At 33.0% G+C, this 20,149-nt stretch overlaps 1 pseudogene; it reads right to left on the bottom strand.

The window, feature by feature from the left end:
* The window catches only part of LOC149537755 (subtilisin-like protease SBT3.9), a 164,844-nt pseudogene extending 145,976 nt beyond the window's left edge, over positions 1 to 18,868 (bottom strand).
* Positions 18,869 to 20,149: the final 1,281 nt, after the last annotated feature.

Below are 20,149 nucleotides of genomic sequence, written 5' to 3'. Positions count from 1 at the left end.
TTATACAATTTTCCTTATCTCTCCCCTTTTGACATCAATGAAATAGGTGCCAAAATTTATGTACAATTCAAAATTGTATTACCTTTCCCTTCATGTTGAGTTTGACATCTTCAAAATTTAGTTTGCAAAGTTTGACTTCAAACTCTCAAACTCTTTTTTCAATGTGTCCTTAATTGCCTCTAATACATTAATAAGAGTGTATAAACCATAGAGTGCTCTTTTAATTGCATTAAGACCAGAATACACAAATTTCTCATATGATGTCTTGGTTGTAAGTTGTTCATCTAACTATTTCTCCATATTTAGTGAGAACCTCTTTATAATTCTCTCTTTGAGCTCAATTATCCTTATGTCACCATAAACTTGTGTAATGGCCGCTTCAAGTTCTTCAATATTTGTATCTAGTTGTTGGATCTTGTTCACTAGATTATGTAGCTCACTCACCTTTCTATTTAGCTCATCATTCATATCCTTAACATGATTGTATGACAAGGTGCACTATCCATACAATTTCCTCCCTTATGTCAAACATCTTCTTAGTTCCTTCATGCAAGCATCAAGTGTTAACAAATCATTGCTGATATTAGTGCACACTATAGAAAATAATTGTGCATCATGCTTAATATGTGCTTGTGCTACTGCCACTTCTATTAAATGAGTAAACTCAATATCAAAGGATTTTACTAGTTCCTTGGCTCTTAGTTATAGACCAATCTTTGCCACCTTGACTAATATGGCATTTTGCAATTTCTCTAAAATTTACTCTAAAGTATTTTCCATACTTTTCACCTTCTTGTTTCTTTCAAACAATTTACTCAAAGACAATATCATACCTAACTAATCATCATCATCTCTAGACAAACTCTCCATTGTTGATTCTAATGTAGATCTGGTCTTCTTAAGGGTCTGTAGTAGAATGTATGCTTCACATTGAAATTTAATTATGTCAATTAGTTTTAGTATGCTTTAATTTTGGCAATAATATTGACTCATGCATTACTATCATCCAATTCTTTTTAATCCTCTTTTCTTGTTTCAGCTCCTTTACTTCCTCCTCCTCTTCTTTCTCTTTTTCTTCCTTTTCTTTTTCTTCATTTCTCTTCTCCTCTTCAACTTTCCTCTGTTCCTCTTCTCTTCTCTTTTCTTCTTTAGCTTTCTTCTTTTCTTTTTCCATCTTCTTTCTATCCTTTGCTTCTTTCTTTTTCTCCTCTTCTTCTTCTTCCTTATTCTCAGAGTTGGTGTAGCTCACGAAATTTCCAACAATGGATGTTCCATTATCCTTGAATGGATCCTCTATTGTATTAAAGATGATTTTTGTACTATCCACTTGGATGCAATCAATACCAATGGTCACTTGATGAGTTTATTTTGTCATTAATGTATCTTTTTCTACCTCTTCCACTGATATAGTTGTCGATGTACCCTTTATAAGCTTTGCTCCTGCTGATGCAGACTCAACTAGTGATGTTTTCTTTTCTTCCATAGGGATTTAGCCCCGTAAATCTTCTCTTTATTCCTTTTGGCTTACTAAAAAGGTCATGTATTTCATAATTTATTCTTTGGTTTCCTCATTAACCTCTTCATAGTTACCTCCCATTATTAAAATTTCTCTTCTTTTATGCCTCAATAAGGTTTCAATACCCTTCATGATGTTCTCAAGGTGTCCATTATTCTTATCCTCACACAATTTCCTTATTTGATTTTGTCCTATCTTCTTGTCTTCATTAATTACTCCCCTTTTCTATTTATTAATTTATCATATAGATCCTTTGGAATTTTCTTATGTATGTCTTCAAATTTCTTATTTGATAAAATCATGTGCCTTACTATTGCATTTTATAGCTCTAATTTGTCCATACTATCATACAAATTATAAAACTTGTTCAATTATACATAGTTACAATTATTGATGATTGTGTTATTGAGTATATCTACTTTAGGCTTCCAGGGCTTCCTTACTGTAGGTACTTTCATTTCTACCTTCACTTACTCTACCTATTTTTCCTCTATTTCTCCCCCATTTGATTCTTTGGATTTAGATTAAATTATTTGAACCTTTCTTTTCTATGTTCCATGGATAGTTTTTATTTTTTTCCCAGACCCACTTGCCATTTTCTTAGTCCTTTTGTGTGCAGGAGATTCTATTTTCTCCTATTTAGTTTTAGTGAACCTTACAGACCTTCTGGTGCTAGACGGGATAACTATTTTTTCTCTAACAATATTCACACCTTCTTCCTCCTTTTACCTCTAAATTGGTGACACAACTTGTGGTTGAACTTGTGAAACTACCACATAAAGTGCACTTGTTGAGAGTCCAACTATTGTGACTCCTTGTGTAGATCCTATCTCAATTGCTAAAAGTTTTACCATTAAGATTTTAGATTTTCCACTTGCTCTCATTTCTAGAGAAATTCCCATAGCTTCCCTATACTCTTCTCTGCTCATCCTCATTTCTTTCAATATGGTCTCAATCTTCTTATCTACTCTTTTTTGATGTCTTTGATGTGAAGTTCATTGTGAACTTCCTTTACTTTTTCTTCATATGTGCCCCATCTAGGACACCCCATATCTCTTTCTAACTCAAGGATTACTTTTTCATAGCCTTCTATTAACTCTTTTGTCATCTCATACCCCATAATATCAATGAATTCAACCCTTGGTCCCATTGCTTCCATGCATGTCACATTAGTTTCAAAAATGAAACAAATGTCATCTTTATACTTCTCTACCAAAGATGGAGGGATTTTATACCTTTCATTCATTGTAGCTTGGAAACTCCTCATCATTCTAGAAATGCCCTCTTTTGTTCTATCTTTAGATTTCCTTTTGTAGTGGTAAGTGATCTTGCTCATTGTACAATTGTTGTTATCCCATTCATTTTCTGGCATTCTAGGAAATCTTTTGATTACTTGAAAAAACACATATGTTATCAAGGATTCAAATTTGAATATTGCATTCTTGGTTTTCTTAATTCTATCAATGTTGTCAAATAGTTGTTGTCTTGGAATTTCACACATATTTACCTTCTCTTTCTTTACTGACATCAAGTAAGTTACATGGATAATGTTAGAAATTCTTTAGAATAACTGAGATGGGGGGTGAATCAATTATTCAAGGTCCAAATGTCCTAATAAAACTTTTTCGCTATGTATAGTGATCCCATTTAAACTAACAATGCATCCAAGCTAAACATTCTTCTTAGCAAGTTATTGATAAAACAACATGTAGCAATAAGACATGAAAGATCAACACATAACACAATGATTTACATAGAAACCCAATTTGGGAAAAACCACCAATAACATGCTACTCCATTCTCACTCTTCTGAAGTGATGCCCTGTTAAAGGCTACAACACACTATTAAATGTGACCTGGTTAAAGGATTTCAACCACCCTATTAGAAGTGGACCTGGTTAAAGGAATTTAGAACATTCACTTGGAATGTCACCCTATTAAAGGATTTACAAAATGGTTGTTAAACCAACCTAAGTCCATAGGATTTTTCCCTAACTAACACAATTGCTAGAGAGTAACAATAAGGGCTTTTGATATGATATAAATCACAACACAACTTGCAAATTTTAGATCTCAATTCAATTCACAAATTTTCTTGGCTTTTAGTCTCTGCAGCTCTAACAGCTTGTCCTCCTTTCAAGCTTTGTCTTTCTGAGTCTCCATGCTCATTGTGCCAATGCAATCACCTCTATGGTCACCTATCGAAGCAAAGTCTATGTACATTTTTCTTCCCTCTCGATGCCTTCTCCATGACACCACACACTCTCTCCAACCACTCTTGCTTCTTGACCTATAACTCCTTAAATAGAAGTTTGGAATACTTTTCCTGCTCTAATCTTCCCTCTCTTATTTTAGATTCAAATGGATTAGGTAAGATATAATGTATCTACCCCTTATCTTGTTTTTTCTAGAAACATCATGTAGAATCTACCTATATTCAGTTAAAATTTGGTTAACCTAGAATTCTATGCCACCAACTCAACATCCTTATCTTCCATCTAGTTCAAAAATTTCAAGATAACAAACTTTTTGGCTCAAATTTGGAAAATCTTTGACTTTTCAAATAATGTAGTAGCTTAACATTATTGACTTTCTAATGGTCAACACATACTGTGTTACTCAGGACCCCTGTGGATTCACTCAGCATCAACTAAGTTTTACTGATGCTCGGCACCTATTACATTCTATCTTGCTCAACACTTGAACTTGCTTGAAACCTTATATTTCATTTGGCACACACTATATTTTGTATTTTCTTGGCACTTACTAATAATCTACTCGGCATGAACTAACTTGCTTGGCACCCACTAATGAATTTAGTTAAGCTTTGCAAACAACTTTATTACAACTTATTCTTCTAGAGTTTCTAAGTGTAGCCAACCTCTGTATCTTCAAGTGTATTATCAATACATCATTTTACCATTGTCTTAACTGATCCTTGTACTTCATTAAAAAACCATAACTCAACCTTTCCCTTAGGTACTTTTGTTACATCTTATTGATTGAATCCTCTTCATCAATCAACTAAGTGATAGTAGTTGGATCTTATAAGCAATTGTCATTCCAAAAAATAGAAGGTTTGACATTAGTGACAAAACAATGATTGAAAACTTTCTTTATCAACAATCTCCCTTCTTTAATAAGGTTCTTTTCTATCAGTTTTCAATAAATAAATCCAAAAGGTACTAAGTTTAACCTAGAGTTATAGTTCATCTTGTAACCAATGATCTTACCTATCAATCTCACTTCAATCTAAGCTATCATATCCAATCTCATTTTTCTCCCATTTGACTTTTTTTTTAGGTTTGTCTCTACTAGGTTCTTCACATTTTTCTCATTAATTGGATCAATGCCCTCATTACTTAAAACAATAAGTTTATGAATTATTTCACTGTCAATCATAATAGGTATATCACCTACCCAAAATATGTCTTCATAAATTTTACTTAGTATAATTATGGTCCAATCATGGTTATCAAACTCAGTGTAAAACATGTGCCTGACAATGTTTAACTCATTCAAGTTCTTAAACCCTTGTTTTAGTGATAGGTCATTATTTTAGAGTAAATCTAAATGTTTGTGGATATCAATATCACTAATGCTTTAAAATTTACAATGATTGTACACCCTAGCATCCTCGATGTGTAAAACATTATGTGACACTTGTAAAAATGCTCCTAGGGTATCATCCTCCATAGAAATATATAGGTGCTTTTAAAAATTTTACCTATGCTTGTCACTCACACCACATATTGTAGGATTTTCCATTTATTTAAATTAAAACTCAAATTATGACTACACACATGATAAATACCTTGATTACCCATAACTAGGGCTTCTTTCAATTCTCTTCATAGAACAATTCAAATTTGCTTTAAATTCACTCCAAAGATCTCCTTTACTTCTTGTATGATTGAATAGTACTCAATAACTCAATTTTGACCCTTAAATCACTTTCAATTCATTTGTACATTAATTGTACAAGTACATAATCAATAAAAGTTGTTTCTGATTACCAATAGACCCAAATTTCTTCGCACACTCACATATGATTTCCAAATCATCTACACACTTAACCACAACTTCAAAACATCATACTCTACCTCATACTAAATACACAAACCTTACTCACTTTCTATCATCACTTTTACCTTTCTGATGTTTGATCTCTTATGGAAAGTACTTTATTCAAATAGGATGAATCAACTATAATTTTTTATTTCAATCTACTTTGGGATGCTTCATTTGATTGATCTTCTAACACCACATGTAAACTGGATGGATCTTTGGCTTTGACAAATACCTCTTTAATTTCTTCTACATGTTCCTTTATGTTGTCTTTCTAAGTGGCATTGTTGCTATCAGTTCTTCTAGCATTCTTATTTGTAATCCTAAATTTTGGATTCCTTGTGTTGTTCCTCATGTCCATTCTATAGAATCTTACTATATGCCCAAAGTTGCTACACAGCTAGTATATTGATGCATTGTTTCCAAATCTAGGTCCAAGCTAGTTTATAGGTGTTCTATAATTTCTAGAAATATGTCCAAAGTTGTTGCATTTGTAACATGTGATTTTATTCCTTGATCCATTATTTCCTTCTTTAGATCTTCTTTGTATAGGGTTATTACATCTAAACATTCTACTATTTCTATTGTGATTATCAAACTTAGGTTTCTTATAGTTTACTTCTCTATGAGAAAAACCATGACAATTGTAATAATAAAAATTAGTAACTAAATTGAATGAATTCCCTGTGCAATTTCTTTTCATATGACTAACTTCACTATATGCATAACATCTACCTTTGAATTCATATCTTACTTCATTAGGTGATTCAATTTTCTAAGATTGCTTATGTTCATCAATTTTTTTAGGTTGCTTGACTTGCTCAACCTCCTTAGGTGCATCGACACATTGATTTGACTCAATCTTGTTTATATCTTCTTTTTATTGCATAGGCTGATGAGTTTTAGAATTGGGCTCCTTTCTAGCTTCAAATTTCATAGTTGGCTTTTCTCCAATGAAATATCCAAGACTAGTCTTATCATAAGAAGGTCTTTGAAAAGACATTTCATCAGTCTTCTCACTACTAGAATGGAATCTCTCAAGTTGTTGATTAGACTGGGTTAAATCTCCTATTACAATAGTATTGTACTTCTTAAGTTTTGAATACAACAATTCAATAGATTCAAGTTTAGATGTAACTTTTGTAAGGTTAGATCTTAGATCTGCATTCTCAAATTTCAAATCTGACTCAATTTCAATATCATCTTTTTTCAGGCTTAATTTCATATCAATAATCTTTAGTTCATTCTTCAAGATTTCATTCTCTTTCTTTAATATAAAAACTTCACCATTATCCTTGATTTGATCTTTAGGCTCTTTCTTGGATTTGAGATGATCAATCTTATCTTTCAACTTTCCAATGTAGTCCTTTGAATCCTCATATCTTTCTTTCAAAGCATCTCTCTCTTCAGCAAGAATATCAATTTGTTCAAGATCTTGTTCTAGGTTTTTCTATAATTGTTCCATATCCATAGGGATCTCACTCAATTTTTAAAGCCTCCTCTATGTAACTTTTCTCTGATACCAATTGCTAGAAATAGAAAATCCTAAGGGGAGAGGGGGTGGTGAATTAGTATTTTACAAACTTTAGCCCAAAATTGGATATTATTAACAATATTATAATTTACACATGAAATTAAACTAAATATGTTAAATAGTAAACATTACCATGCACTAAGAGAACTCATAACACCATATTGTGTTAACTAGGGAAACCCTAGCCAAGGGAAAACCTCAACAGCGATGGTACCCACAAAATGATCCACTAATCAATAGTATCTTGTAAAAGATATTGATTTTGTTCGGAGTCTATTATATCTGTATAGTGTCTTGGTCCTTTTTGGAGGACTAGGTTTTGTAAGGAGCCTCAACCCCATTAGGAATTGTAATACACAAATACAAAATGTGTGCAAGATGAACCCACTGCCCAAACATTCAACATACAATGAAGTTCTTCTATACAAAGAGATACAAATAAAAACCTCATTTTCATTTCTACTAATATATTCAATATATGATTTATCTTTTCTTCTCATCATAAAATTTTATCTCAGTTCACATTTCTCTGATCATACATCATAATTCGCATATCACATAATACATACATACTAGGCATAACTTTGCATTCACAATATTTCCTTTATACCTTGTTGATTTAAAAATTATTGCCCAGTCAGTCTTCATGTCTTTATACACTTTACAAATATACAATTAACTTTCATTGACTTAGGGTTAACCTATAGGATGTCATCCCTAATTAGTTAAGTAATTATTTCACAAACAAAATAACTCGTTAACCCAAGATACCCATTTTTCTGTTATACCATGTTCTTCCTATATATTGTCATAACTATTAATCTAATCATAACTCTTGTTATACTATCTATACTATCCTGTGGAATTGACTGTAGAATCCTCATACTTTATTCTATCTTTTCTCAAGTACACATGTGCCAATATGATTTGTATGAACTACACTAATCAAAAATCTAATTGTTCTGATAGATAAATCATGTAACACTTTGAGAATTTTCTAGGTATTCATTCCAAAAGTTTATCTGCATACTCTACTTACTTCATATAACTAACATGTTTCCATAAATGACTGTATATGAGCAATGTTAGTATGCTAATAGAAACCAAATTTAAATAGAGCTTCTACAAACTAAACAAAATTCATAAACTTCAAGATAGACTAAGATGAACTCTCAATTGAGAATATGAGCCATTAATGGACTCTCTCAATGAGAAGCTCTCTTGTTGAGTGGCTTTGTCTAAATAGATAGGATGTATGCTCAAGCTTATGCTTCAAAAAGGGCTTCAAATGGAGTTGGAATTTGGATGTGAGTGTATGGTTTGGATGTAAAATGGCTTCTCAAAATGGCATTATGACTTTACTTCATGGATTGTGTTATTTTGCAAAGGGGAAGGATCCAATTTATAGGCAAGAGGCTTGAGGGATTGAGGGCTAAGATGCAAGGATGGGAAAAAGCTTATGGAGGGCTCAGATTGCATGAGAGGAGAGCACATGGATTGTGCTTCCTTATAGCCAATCAAGGAGTGACACATGTCACATGGTGAGAGGATGGAGGAAAGGGCAAGGATGAGTCAACAAAGGAGGCTCAAGGGATAAAATCTTCATAAAGACTCTCATAATGACTTGTAAGAGCAATAAAAGGGCTTGTAAGAGTCATTTATGACCTAGTGGACTTCATAAAGTTTTATGGTTGAGATATTTTGAGGGTGATGAGAGTAATTTTGACTTGGACTTGATTAGGAAGGTTTTAAGCTTGTTTAGGCTTGTGAAAATGATTAGAGGATGGATTAGGATGGTTTAGGATTAGCTTAGGGATAGGCAAGTGGATGGCATTTAATGAGGGTGGGTGAAGGAGGAGATATTTGTTAACTTTGGCTTGGGTTAGGAAGTTTTAACTCATGTTTAGGGAATGTGACAAGGTTAGGAGGGGATTAGGATTAGTTTTAAAGACATCTTCTAGAAGAGTCTAGACTTTGGATGAGGATAAAGACTTTCTAGAATAGTCTAGAATTTCCTAGGATGAGGATGAAGACTTTCTAGAAGAGTCTAGAACTTCTTAGGATGAGGATAAATTAGATTTTTAGGAAATAAATAAAGTTTTATTTATTTCAAGGGTTTGGGTTGAGGAGATATTTATTAAAACTTTTTTAATAAACATGAGGATTAATATTTAATCTTAATTAAATATTTTGAGTTGGGATTAGGGGTAGGAAATGATGGGATTAGCCTTTAATTAAAATTAAAGAAGGATTAGAAGATTTTGGAAGAGGTTATTGGTCATAAGGAAATTGGCCAAGTTTTGGGCAATAAATTTTTTATTTATTTTAGGATTTTTGGTCAATTTATTAATTAAATAATTAATAAATAAGGAAATAATGTTTAAATAAGATTTAAACATTTTTGGGAGGGATTCCTTAATTAAATATTTTTAATTAAGATAAAAGGATTTAATGGCATAAAAATTAATTAATTAATTAAATAATTAATTAATTAATAAATGATGATGTCATCGGGAATTTTTCAAAAAATAAAAATACTTTATTTTCTAAAGGATTTTTAGGTGTCTACAATGACAACATAGAACCTAGCCAAATTTCCAACAATAAAATAGTTATAGAAGAACCTAGAAGAAGCTCTTGAGCAAATTCATATTCTTACTAAAGAAAGAGATGCTTTGAAAGAAAGATATAAAGATGCTAAAGACTGCATTGGAAAGTTGAAAGACAAGATAGATCATCTCAAGTCCAAGAAAGATCCTAAAGATTAGATCAAGGAAAGTGATGAAGTTTCAAGATTGAAAAAAGAAAATGAGATCCTAAAGCATGAACTTAAGATTACAGATCTAAAGTTGAGCTTGAAGAATGATACTAGTGAAGTTGAATTATATTTGAAGTCTAAAAATGCATATATGAGATCCAACCTTACCAAAGTGACATTTGAGCTTGATTCTACCAAATTATAGTATGTAGAACTAGAGAAGTACAATATTATTGTGAAAGGGGAGTTAACCTAGTCTAAGCAACAACTTGAGAAACCATATTCTAGCAGTGAGAAGCTTGATGAATAAATGTCTTTTCAAAGACCTTCTTATGATAAGAATGGTCTTGGATATTTCATTGGAGAAAAGTTAGTTAAGAAATATGAAGCTAGAAAGGAACTAGATCTCGAAAATCATTAGCCTATGCAAGTTATAATGTTGATTAAGATATCTAGTTTTGTGCTAAAGTTTGTGAAATAATGATTCACCCCCTCTCAATATTTCCTATTTCTAACAAGTGGGATCAAAGCTTGGTCTCAGGTTCAAATTCTCAGGCCCTTAGGTAACGCCAAGGGGGACATTGTTGGAAATTTGTTCAATGCTCTCCTTAGGATTTGTGACAAGGGCTTAACTGCCTCCTATGTACTATAAGTCAAGTGGTTGTATTGGACATTGACAAATCAGTCTTTTGGTGCAACTACAACTCCATTCTAACACTGTACTTGGGTATGGGTCACTTTTGGAAACCTATACCTTAGAGAGATAAAAATAGAGGTTTTTTCACTGTGACATAGATTGCACCTCCAAATTTGTACCTTCATATTCAAATCTTCATAAATTTACAACTGCACACAAGAGAAGGAAAAAAATTATTGAGGGAAGGGTCTTGCCTTCGTCAAGCCTATGTTTGTGAATTAACCTTGAAATTAAATAAAGGAAATGTGATCATGTATTATATATTAAACAAAAATGAAGTATATAATACCATGTAGATGCTTCTATTGCATAGTATGTGATCAAGTATAGTTGGTGCAATAATGTTGACTCAACACAAAAACTAAAAGAAGATCATGTAATAAAAAACCTCATCTTGAATATTCTTGTAAATTTCCTTGTTATGTAATAGAAGAAGAAATATTTGATGAATGGATGTAGATTTGGTGTAGGAGCACCCAGAGGTAAAGGTGAAACCCTAATGTAATTTTCATTTGTAAATGGTACAACCAACCATTGAGGGAAATAAGAACTAGGAATAAACTCCCAAGGTGAGTTTAGGTGGTTTAAATAGGTAGGAATTGGAATGTGAGTCAAGTTTTGTCAATTAGGTCCTAACAGGCAAGAATTTCTTAGAAATTTCTTAATAAGGAAAAATATGGAAAAAGGCTTAGAAGCGGGATAGATGTATTAAAATTTTTCCCTTAGGTGTTTTAATTTAATTTCCTAAGGTTTTGATACAAACTAGTCAAGTTTGAAGACTCCACTTGAAAAAATTGCAAAAGTTGTCAAAAATTTACTCAATGACAACTTTAAATATTTTGTAAAATTACATAGCAACTTTTTACACAGTTTTGGCAAGAAGGAAACATGGGTAGTTATGGGTCAAAAAAAAGGGTAAGATGGTTAGAATATTCCATAAGAATACATTCCAACTCATTTTCAAGTGTTGGAGACACCATTGTACGGACAACATATGCAAGAACGACAGTTTTGATTGACAAAAAATGGGATTTTGAAAGATTGAATAAGATATTGTATTGACTGGATTGTTGTTTCTAATGCACTAGTTTATTTTGATCATATGTAGGATCTATTCATAGTTTTTTTTTTTTTTTTTTTTTAGAGAATTCATTTTACAAGGTTTAGAAAATTAGTTAGATTGTGTGTACCTATTGTCCAGTTCTGAGTTACTAGCACTAAAATGGCTATGGCTTGAACTTCCTTGGTCAAAAAATTATTTCCCTTGGAAATCAAGAAATATACCTTGTAAATAATGTAAATATTTTTTTTGAGGTCTGTTCAAGTCAAGGAGTTAATTTTTCAAGCAAGCCCTAGGAAAGCAATGAAGGCTTGGCAAGGAGTAATGAAAGCTTGAATTGAAGTTTTGGCTAGAACAATGGATTGGCACATGCCAATATTTTTGGGAAATTAAGGAGTAGGTTGTGAATATTTCATAACTCAGAGGAGGACATTGGAAGTGGAGTTTGAAACCATTGGTGAAAGAATCATTGTCATTACCTTTGAAACTCTTGAAATAGGGGTTTTCTGAAGCCATATTGTATGGTCATCATAGGAGCCTAAGACCTAAAAAATATTCAAGATTAGGTCATTAGGGATCAAATTAATGAAGACACCAATTGGCCTTGTTAATATTTTTTGGGAGTTATAGCTTATTCCTTTTTTTAGGAGGGCTAATAGGGGCTCTTAGGGCTACAAGGTTAAATAGGGTAATTTTGGGTTGTGGGTGTGTGAAACTCAAAATAATGATGCAAAATGGTAGGAAATGTTTCAAGAACCCATAAGGGTTATTTAAACTAAATTTTGGCCCTTTAGGTGTATTTGGTGAAGTCTTAGTAATCTAGCCCAAATACTACATAGTTGGTGAATAGAAGGTAGAGGATAGAAACTTGAGCTGTTGGGTGAGTTTCTTGGCAAAAGGGGATTGGGAAGGAATCCTCTATGTTGGGGTTTGGGATAGTAACCCTAATTAGGTTAGGAGTATACTTAGAAGAGCAAGGAAGATCTAAAGTGAAGAAGCTCCCCATCAAGATCTGCTCCCTTGATGGTCAAACTCTTTTGTCTCTAATGAAGAAACTTGAGGAAGATGTGAGAGCTAAAGCTCAAAAAATTCAAGAAGAGAACCAAAGCTTGGAAGATCTTAAAAAGGAAAAAGAAAATATGAGAATTGAGGAACAATTGAAGGGGAATTTTGATTCTATGGATAATTGTGGACCTAAAAAATGATTTTAACAAAAAAAGGATTTAACTAAGGACCTTAAAAAGGTCATACTACCCACTTTTGATGGTAAGAATATTGGGGCTGATGTTGATGCAAGGATCATCTCTATGGAGAAGTACTTTCATGTCAATAACCTTTTTAGATGGTCTAGGGCTTTATGGGGTTCATTCCAATTAATTGGTGAAGCTAGAACTTGGTGGAACAATGAAATGGTTGGGAGAAGTTGCGCTCGAGGTTGATATCTTGGGAAGATTTCTTATCTCTTTTTAGAAAGTGATGGTTAACTTATCTATTTTATGAAAAGAAAGTATCTGAGTTCCATAATATAATTTAGGGGTCATAACAATGACCAAGTATCATGAGGATTTTTTCACTTGATAAAATATGTTCAACAGTATCTAAAACATGAGTATTTTAGAACATCTATGTTTGTATTTTTATTACTTCAGGAAGAAAAACTAAAGAGGTATGTGTAATTAGAACTTGAAAGAGAGACAACCCTCCTCAAGGATATAAGAGGAATTTTCAAGATAATGTAGTGAGGAACATCAATAATACACAGGAACCAAAATTAGAACAAAGGAACAATAGAAATGGGAACAAGTGGAACAACAGATTTGAGGCCAGGAGGGGAATAGTGAATGGTTTCTTTACTTGTGGAGGTAAACACTATGCTTTTGATTGCCCCTGATATACTACCCATAAATATGGGAAAGCACCTTAGGCAAGTTTTCAAGCCACACCCAAATGGACAACTAATATAGGATTTGAGAGTGGTCCTGATGGAGATCATTTGGCTTGTTGACTAGCATTTTTAGAGCATGCAACATGGGATTTGTGGATGGTTTTGATTAGATCTCTTTAGATTTTATCTATATATACTCTATTATATTTTATTTTATGTTATTAGCTATGTGTGATGTAATAGCTATGTTTGATGCACTTCCTTTAGACATCAGGTCAAAGTCTCTTTCTATTGGAGCACCTTTCTTACTATGTCATTTTAATATCTATTAGTGAGACATTATTTTACCCCTTTTAATGTAGTCAAATGTTGCCAATACAAATTGTTATGTTTCTCTTTCATATGTTTCTTGATTAGTTATTTCTGACATGTGATGGATAGTTATATTTTTTATGTATGTGATTATTATGTATTTCATAAACTATTGTGTTTTAGAAATGGAATTCATATAGCTAATTATGATTGATTATATTGATGAAAATTAAAAATGCAAATGATGAAGAGGTATGTATGCATTTCAATTTCAATTTTAATTTATGAATGTACTAACCTATTGATGAGAAAGTTTGAGTTTTTTTATTGTAACATAAGGAATTGAAGGCATAGGTGTGACTGAGGTAGAGGAGGCTAGCACCTTGGTAAGAGTGGGATCAGAAAAAATTATGGATATACACACACCATGTACTTGAAATTCATTTAAAATTTTATCATATTAGAAAATCAATGATTTGTTTTATTTATGTATATTATGTTTCATGAGTGTGTGTGAGTGTTCTTATTGTAAATTAGAAGTTCTTTTAAGAAAAAGAATAAATTTCAACATTACATTTTGTTTATTCAAATATATATATATATAGTGGAAACCTATGATAATGATTGAATCACAATGCAAAATTTTCCTCATCTCTAGCTTGTCATATATATAATACTATTAATTTATGTAGAACATAACAAAATAGAATATAGTTGAATTGAACTTATTGGATAGTTTAAATTATATTTATGTATGAAATTAGTACATAAGTGTTAGTTAACTTTATATTTTACAAGTTTAATAAAACTAATTAATCATTATCTAGTTTACATCTATACATTTCATTTGGATTAATTGAATAAATGAGAAGTTAGAAGATTTAATGGAAAGCTATGATAATTATCTAAACTTCAAAATTTTAAAGATCACTTTTTTGGAAGATTTAGTGGAAACCTATGATAATGGTTGAATCACAATGCAAACTTTTCCTCACCTCTAGTGTATCATATTGTTGTAGTGTACTCAAAGTTTCTTATGCTATGAATTTTTTGAGTAATTCAAAAGCATGTGGGGCTCTAACCGAACTTTTTTGTTTTGGCCTTTTATTTTCTATTTCCTCTTTCTTGTACAGTAGTAGCATTAGTTCAAAATGTTTCTTGAATTAGAAATTATGTATTTGCAATGTAGAAAGTAATATTTTACTCTTTCATCTCAATCCTTGGAAATTATTATTAGACCATTTTATTTGGTCTAAAGAGCTAATAAGTGTTGAGAAACATGTGTCTCAACTTTGCAAGTTTCCATAAAATTGCAATGCAGTTGTTGGTAGTTTTTCACTTGTTTATACCTTGAAAAAGGTGTTTAAGATGCCAAAAATGTGCCCTATGCATAGTGAAATATAGGAGGGCCATCTTGAGAGAACAAATGGCACATATCATGTTAGTTATAAGGATCAAAAATAGGGGAAAAACTTTCAGACATGAATACTATTTTAGCCTGGCTTTTTCCCATCTTGTAAATACAAATGTCAAAGATTGGCAACACATGGAATGGTGGTTTAACCCATGATATTATAAAACTAGAAGTGGTTTCTAGATTGTAAACTTACTATTTAATGAGGGTCTGGGGAGGAGTTTGTATCATGGAGTTTTCTTTGCAAGGCTAGGTGCTAGAAGGAGTCTCTCTGAGCTTGACTTATGGTGATGTTCCTATAAGAACTTGAATTGCAAGTGTTTTTTAATCCTCTTGATTTGATAATACATTATGCAAGTTCTAGAGAGTGGAGTTTATCTCCTGTAAGGGTTTCCTTATGGTAATCACTATCTTATGTTTTTATTATTATTTTGATTGTTCTTTTATGCATTTCTTGTGATCTTTGTGGTAATTAAATTGAAATTTTCATAGTCATCCTCCCAAGATTAGTGAATGAAGAGTTTTCACATACCTTTGCTTCCTTACAATTGGTATCAAAGACTAGCCAATTTTGCTTCTATTTGTTGGGCATGGGGTTTTTTGAGATAATCAAGGTTTGAGTGGGAGCTTGTGCAAAGTATTTCATTTCTATATTGCAGAATTGAAAAGATGTGAAGCATGTCAGGGAGGATTGATATAAAGAAGTTTTCTAGCACAAACTTTGAAATGTGTAAGCTAGAGATGGAAGATCTATTGATTGATCAAGATCTATGGGATGCATCGGATGAGAATAAGTAGAGGCCCACATATCTGACTTTAGCCACATAGTATGATGTGACATAAAGAAAAGATAAAGGTCTCATCAAATTATGTCTTGTAGACTCAACTCTGATAAATGTCCATGAAGAATTTAATGTGAAGAAGCTTTGGAAGAAACTAAGTGATATCTATCAAGAGAAATCACATGTGAATAAGATTTTCTTGAGGAAGAAGTTGCATTTCTTGATTATGGAAGGAAGATGAATATCTGACCATGTAGAAAGCTTTAATATGTTGGTGAACCAATTCACCTTAGTAGGGGTTCCAATGGATGAGGAAGAAAGGTGCCAAATATTGCTATGTTCATTGTCAAACTTATGGGACAACCTTGTCATGGCCATAGGGAGAACTTTATTTGTCTTGAAGATGGAGGATGTTAGTTCTCTACTTTTTGAGGAGATGAGAAGGAAGGTCTCTCTAAATAACAAAAAGGCTTTGAGTGTTTGAGGAAGACCAAATGAAAGAGACAAGAATGAATATTAGAATAACTGCTCTAATTCCAAGAATGAGGGGAGATCAAAATCTTGTGGTAAGTCCAAGATCTACTACAATTGTGGAAAACTTGGTCACATCCAAAAGGAATGCAAAGAGGAAAATAAGAAGCAGGGTTCTAATTCTGAGACCAAGAAGGAATATGGAGATTCTTCTATCATAGCCTTGGCTACTTGTTCATTTGACAATGCATGTTTGATAGACTCAAGTGCATCTTTCCACATGATTCTTAATAGAAATTGGTTTAGTAGGTTTGAAAATTGTTATGGAAATAAGGTGTATTTGGGTGATAACTCAGTTCTTGATATTGTTTTTTATTAAGTAAAACAAGTTTTAACGGGTGCCTGAAACCCTAGAGAAAACAAAATTGAATTGAATTAAATTCCAAAGCATAAAGTAGATTTGTAATAAACTATAGTCCAAGGAAAGCCACAAGAACATGTCCTAAGAAAAAATAGCCTCTCGAGGAGCAGGAAAGCCTAGGAAATCAAAAAACTAGGGGAAAAACAAAAAATCTAAGAGAACAAATTAGGGCAATATTTCTTTGACCAACTCTGTTGTCTTGAGCTCCATCTTTTCCATGGTCTATATTGCTTCTATCATCAGCTGAATGTCATCTAGAGTGTCTTCCCTATCTCTCTTCCTCTTCTTTGATCTCACTTTATTGCTCGGGCTCTCAACCAGGGGGTTGACATCATCTTTTGAAACCCTATTTTTCTCATTTTCTATGTCAACTTTCCCACCTATACTAGTCTCCATCATATCTTGTATTTTTTTGATAATATTAGTTAAGCCTTTGATAATATTTAGGCTCTAGTTAGAAGAACTGTGGAGAGAGCTCTCCATCCTATCCAATCTCTTTTCCATCTCAATAACCCTAGTTTCCAAAATGCTAATTTTATTCGACTCATCAGCCCCTTCCATCCTTTCTAACCCTTGAATCCTATTCTTTATCTCTTTTGTTTCATGGAAAATCCACTTGATTGATCAGAAGTTAGCTACCATGTTATTGCAGGCATTATTGAGGAGATTCATCCCCACCTCCCTAGCATTGTCATTGAGAACCACCATTACTAGATCAATAATTTCCTCCAAATAGATTTTACCATTACTTCCCTCTAAGACCTTGGTCTAGATAGTCTATCTAACAATGCCCACTTTTGCAGTCTGAGTTTCAAAGTTCCTCTAGACATTTTCCTTGGCCTTGGAGCCAAAAGAGAAGCTAGTTTTCTTCATGCCATAATCCTCATTTCTATCCTCTTGGGCATTGAGAGGGGTCTCCTGACCTTCCTGTGATTTGAGACCTTGCTAGTTTCCTATTCTTTTCCATTAATCTCCTCCTATGTATCCATCCTCTCATCCTCTTCATTATAATCCTCATCTAAATTAACCTTAGACTTGATACTTTTACCTGTCAAACCTTTCCCAACCTTATTCTTTTTATTTTTCCCAAATACTTAATTATCTTGTCCACCTCCTCTTCATCATTCAAGTGAAGTCAAACACTATCCTTAGTTTTAGATGGGAGATAGGAGCTTTCCATATCATTTGAGGATTTCACTTTATGGGCAATAGATGTTCCATGGGTTTGAGCCTTGAAGTGCTCATAAATCAATAACAATAGGCACCGATAGAAAGTTAGGTTAGCATACAATTTCTTCTTATAACCCATGATTTTCTTATTAACAAAGAAGAAGAGGTAGTAGGGAATGAAGATTTTTATGCAATACTTTATGTGGTTAAGGCTAAAAAAATGATGGGTTTGGATTCTATCATACCTAGTATCCAGCATAATGTAAAAAATAATTATCCTTAGGAAAAACCTCCAAAGTTTTTTAATTGAAGTTGGTTCATAGTACACTCCTATCTTCAACAAATATTTCATCTCCTTTGAATTCTTAGCAAAGTCTTTAATAGCATTGATGGAAACTTTCTTATCCCTAAGGAATTTGATGCCCTCAAAAGGGGATTTAGTGACCTCAACAATAATGCCTTCATTAACCTAGAAATCAACACTATCAATCTTAATTTTCCCATCTTTCCAAGATGTGACCATAAGATCAATAACCTTAGGGTACCAACCATGCAATTTCTCAATGAAATTGGAAATACCACCTTCTCTTAGTTTCTCCTATACCTTGGACTGCCTTCTTCATTTCATCACTTCATCTTTCGGCTCTCTGTGATGCCTTTTGCCCACCATATTGTTTCTTTGAGTAGAACCAATTCTTTGTAACCTTTGATTACAAAGAACACATTTTTTATAAAACTCACTAAAATAAAGCTTACCTTTTTTCTCAGTAATGCAGTCATGATTACAACTACCAATCACCCATAAAGCATGCCAAAAAGTCTCCCAATTAACATAACTTGTGTTCAGACCATGCTTAGCTCTCAACAATATAAATTTGATCTTGACATCATTACCTTTCATAATTACTCTTAATATTTCTCATCCTCCTCTGGATTCTCTCAATCTCTATCATGCTTTTTGCTGCCATTAAAAACTCATCACCATTAATCCACCTGTATGATGTGTCCCTTTTGACCACCTTGTTGGCCATCCAGTCAAAAACCAAGTTTTCCTCTCTATATTCATGAGACACATAGATCGTCTCAAAAGTGAGTAGGATTTTTTTGGTTTATTCTACCAAATTATTGATAGACTAGGATAGAGGATGATCATCTCTTAGGAATTTTATAATTTTATTTGAGTCCCCCTCTAGGCAAAGGCATTAAACACTAATATCCTTAGCCAAGTTAGTTGTTTGAAGGGTAGCACAAGCCTCAACTAAGTGATTAGTTTGGTGCCCAAAAGGAAAGGTAACTGCTACTATGCCATAAGTGTAGAAATCATGAACCACCCCACTACTGCCTGCTTGTCTCAAATTACCTTTAGTCACCCCATCAAAATTCTCTTTATGCCATCCCACTGGAGCCAAAGTCCATTGGCATTCCTCTCTTTTTTTCTTTGTGTCATTATTGCTCCTAGTGGCTCCTTCAAATAGGTTAGATCCTTTGCAAAAAAGGTAGTTTTCCAAAAGGGAATTAAGAATTTTACCTAATAGTATCCTGGTAGGGAGGCTTGCTTCCCTGAAAATTTGATTATTTCATTCTTTCCATATTCCCCAACCAAAGTGAGGCAGAGCCCATTTATTGATGGCTTGAAGACTAGTATCCTTCCAAGAGTCATCTCATTGCCACAAGAATTCAATGATCAAGGTAGGGGCACACCAGTCCAAACCAAAAACTTGACTGGAAATAGACTAAACCTCTCTGGTGAAAGAGAAATGAATAAACAAGTGTTCTACAATCTCAACCTAGTTTTTGCATAGAATGCATTTGTAAGGAATGTAAAGACCTCGTTTGTTGAGATTGTCAAAAATAAGAACCCTGTTATGGAGGAAAAGCCAAAAGAAAATGTTGGTTTTAGGAATAAGGCCAGGGTACCAAGCCTTTGCCCATATATGTTTGGAATCCTACTTCATCTAGGCTTGGTACCTTGAATCCACCTAGTACATTTCAGAAGAAGTGTACTCCCATAGTAACTGGTCTTGATCCTCATTCAAAATCACAGAGTGAAGGATAGTCATT

Source organism: Cupressus sempervirens, chromosome 9 (assembly GCF_028749045.1).
Source record: "Cupressus sempervirens isolate cs-2001-9-10 chromosome 9, ASM2874904v1, whole genome shotgun sequence".
In the NCBI taxonomy this organism is placed as follows: domain Eukaryota; kingdom Viridiplantae; phylum Streptophyta; class Pinopsida; order Cupressales; family Cupressaceae; genus Cupressus; species Cupressus sempervirens.
The sequence above is the reverse complement of the archived record's forward strand: the minus strand, read 5'-3'. Positions and strand labels throughout refer to the sequence as shown.